We start from the raw sequence: 3,737 nt of genomic DNA, 5'->3' as shown, positions 1-3,737 counted from the left end.
AAATAAATAGCACATTCCACCAAGGTATTGGCCGTGCTCCATCACATGTATTTATGGAGAATAAGAACAATTTGAGAAAGAGATCAACATTTTCAGAATACTCAGATGTAACTGTGAACAAAGATAAACAGCAAAACTGTTCCTACCAAGGTTACATGAAAGGATTAAATATGCAAGAGCTCAAAAAAATATGCGAGAGCTCAAGGAGTTGTGTACCTATGAGCCCTTCCTTGAGGAATCTATTAGAAGATTAATTTCATCCAACCAAGAGACAGTAGGGGCAATGACAACAAAAGGAGTGACAGTAGACATTTTATATACTTAATTCTAGATTGAAGACTAAAAGGAATATATGGATGAGGGTGGAATAAAATACGTTATATGATGTATGTAATTTGTGTCTGACAATATACTGCAACAAAAAAATGAAAGGAAACAGGGGAAGAGAAAATTAGCATATGTTTATTGATGTTGGTACTAGCATTAGATACACCATTTAAGCATTCCATTATAGTGCTCACTTCAGCAGCACATACACTAAAATTGAAATGATACCGAGAAGATTAGCATGGCCCCTGTGCAAGGATGACATGCAAATTCGTGAAGGTTCCATATTAAAAAAATAGTATACCATTATAAGTCAACAAAAAAGTTAGTAAAAGGTTAAATAAGAAAACAGGGTCATGTTTTCATACAAAGGTAACCAAGAGAACAAAAGTACAAATCTGCCTAAGCATCAAGACAAATTTAGTGAATAAAAAAACAAACATGTTACCTAAATAAGTATCAAATGTAATGAAATGCATGTAATAGCTGCATTGAGACAAATATATCACACCAATAAATGTGAATAGATCTAATTCATCTATTAAAAACATTTTAATTGCTTCACAAAGAAATGACTATATAGCTTATAACATCCACACTTAAATTTTTTCCCCAAAAAGCTAAAAATGAAAAAATGCACAAATGTAGATCAAACAAATGGTAGCCATAACAAACTAAGAGTAGTTATATTGATATCAAAGTGGATACAAAGCTAAAACCATTAAACATGAAAATATGGACATGATCTATGGGCATAAGCCAAAATTTATAATGAAAATATAAAAATTATAAATAATAGTTAAATAATGCAAGAACAATCTTTATAAAGTAAAACTTAAAAATGATGCAGGAAAACATAGAGAGAAAGTCACTAATAACTGGAGAACCAAAAACCTTTTATTAGAATAAATAAATTGACACTGAAATGTACATGGAAAAATAAACATGCAAAGATGGACATAAAACCAATTTTAAAAAAGAAAATCTTTGGAAAAGAATAAACCTAAAAGAGATTAAAGTACAGGCCCTTCATAATTAAAACAGCATGGTTTTGATGCATGAATAGACATGCTAACCAGGGAAATAGATGTCCCGAATTACACTAAAAAATATGAAAGTTTAGTATGAGATAAGGATAACATCTCATATCTTTTGGGAAACAAAGGCTTTTTAAATAACATTATTGGAATAATTGGCTAGCCATTGACAAAGGATAAAATTAGATCCAAATCTCACACCATTATACAAGGATAAACATCAAAGAGTTCAAGGCTGTAAATATAAAAACATAAAACCATACAATCCTTAGAAGAAAAAATAGGTGAATTCCTCCTTAGTCTGACTGTGTGGAAATGCTTTCTATTAATAAAAATGTAGATGCATAAAAGAAAAGATTGATGAATTTTACTTAATAGAAATAAAATCCATGCCAAAAATGCCATAAAAAATAAGAGAAAATAGATACTAAGAGAATGAAAGAAAAAAAAAAGCTGCAAATTGGAAGGAAATATTTGCAGATAACATATCTGAAAAAGGCTTTTTTCCAGAATATATAAGGAATCTCAAAAATCAATAGTAAGAAAACAAATGACCCAATTAAAAAAAAATCAAAAGCTTGAGGTACTTCATCAAATAGGATATACAGAAAGTAATTAGGCATATGAAACAAGTTCAATAATATTCTGAGCTATTAGGGAAACACAAATTAAAACCATAATGAGATATTATTCCACTCCTATTAGAATGGTTAAAATGAAAAATGCTAATAATACCCAGTGTGGGTGAGGATGCAGAGCAAATGGGCCTTGCATAAACTGGTGGTGGGTATGCAAAATGGTACAGCTACTTTGGACAATGTTGTGGCAGTTTTTTATATAGCTAAACTTATGCTAATTGTATTTCTCAGAAATTCTACTCATATGTATTTGCTCTAGAAAAATGAAAACCTATCTTTACACAAATACCTGTGCCCAGGCGTTTATAGCTGCTTTTTTCATAATCACCAAAACCTGTAAACAACACAGATGTTCTTCGGTAGGTGAATGGATCAATAAACCCTGGCATACCCATAACAGAATACTAATCAGAAATAAAAATGAATAAACTCAATGTACATAAATAATTTTGATAAATTTTAAATATATTACACCGAGTGATAGAAACTAGCTTTAGAGATGGGAGAGGTTGTGACTAAAGGGTTAGCACAAGGGAGATTTGGGACTTATTTGCATTATGTATGTATTATATGTATTATGTATGTATTATATGTATTATGATTAAAGGTTACACAAATCTATACATATATTAAAATCAAATAATGGTACATGAAAAATCTTAATTTTACTCTGTGTTAATATAAAAAAGTGGAAAAAATATTTGAAAAACTTGAAAAAATAAGATCTTCTTAAAGTAAAGTGGAGTGAATTCCAAGGGATATACTGTTCAGTGAAAAAGGTGAAGTGTAAAAGAGCATCTTCAATACAGCACTCTTTATGGAAAAAGAGAATTTAAAAAATACACATATCATTTATTTATGTAAGAAGAAACACAGGAAGGATAAATCAGAAGCTAAGAGATATTTTTCTTTCCATGGAATGAACAATGGGATGTACTGGAATGATACTTTTTGTACATTTTGGCCATTTGGAATAGTGTTACTATTTCATGTCCCCATAAAGTTCCTAACTAAAATCAACAAGGATGGTAAAAGTCTTAAATGGCATATATCATACTGTAGGTGTAGAAGAATATAGTACATCTGAGAAATATTACAATATGTTCTCTACTGCTTTAGTGAGCCCCTTTTTTCCCAATAACTTATAGGTGATGGCTTTCCTATCTGCAGAGGGGAAAACCTGTAATATTCTAAATACTGCCAGTAAGAGCCCTTATCTATACCAATCAAATAGCAATCTTAGAACTCTCCACTCAACCCTTTAAAGTTAATAAAGTACCCTGAAAATTGCTGGGCTAAGTGGTTGACTACAAGAGGAGAGAATATCAAATACTATAGTTTATTTAGTCTAGTACAGATTTTATAGCCGCATTTCCCACAATGTATCAGATATCATGCTTTGTAAAAAAAGATATTATGTATCTTTTCGCTATAGACTGAAGCATTTACAAAAGGACATAAAAAGAAATAAAATTTGATGTGATGCCTTTAAGCTCAGAAAAAAACCATAATTAAAAAAACCTCTGGTATTTCTAGGGGTGCCTGGGTGGCTCAGTCAGTTAAGCATCTGACTCTTGGTTTCAGCTCAGGCCATGATCCCTGGGTGGTCCTGGGGTTGAGCGCTGCGTGGGGCTCCCTGCTCAGCGCTGAGTCTGCTTGTCCCTCTCCGTCTGTCCCTCACCTTTCTCTCTCTCTCTCTCTCTCTCTCAAAGAAATAAAATCTTAAAAAAAAACA

General features: G+C 31.7%; 1 non-coding gene across 1 annotated transcript; it reads left to right on the top strand.

Moving 5' to 3' along the window:
• The first annotated feature begins 513 nt into the window (after positions 1 to 513).
• LOC112820466 (U6 spliceosomal RNA) lies at positions 514 to 619 on the top strand. The gene has a single exon (XR_003207140.1). It is a non-coding gene; the product is annotated as a U6 spliceosomal RNA (small nuclear RNA).
• The last annotated feature ends 3,118 nt before the right edge of the window (positions 620 to 3,737 follow it).

This window comes from Callorhinus ursinus, unplaced genomic scaffold (assembly GCF_003265705.2).
Source record: "Callorhinus ursinus isolate GAN/ISIS: 27379988/994484 unplaced genomic scaffold, GSC_fseal_2.0 scaffold3, whole genome shotgun sequence".
NCBI lineage: Eukaryota > Metazoa > Chordata > Mammalia > Carnivora > Otariidae > Callorhinus > Callorhinus ursinus.
The sequence above is the reverse complement of the archived record's forward strand: the minus strand, read 5'-3'. Positions and strand labels throughout refer to the sequence as shown.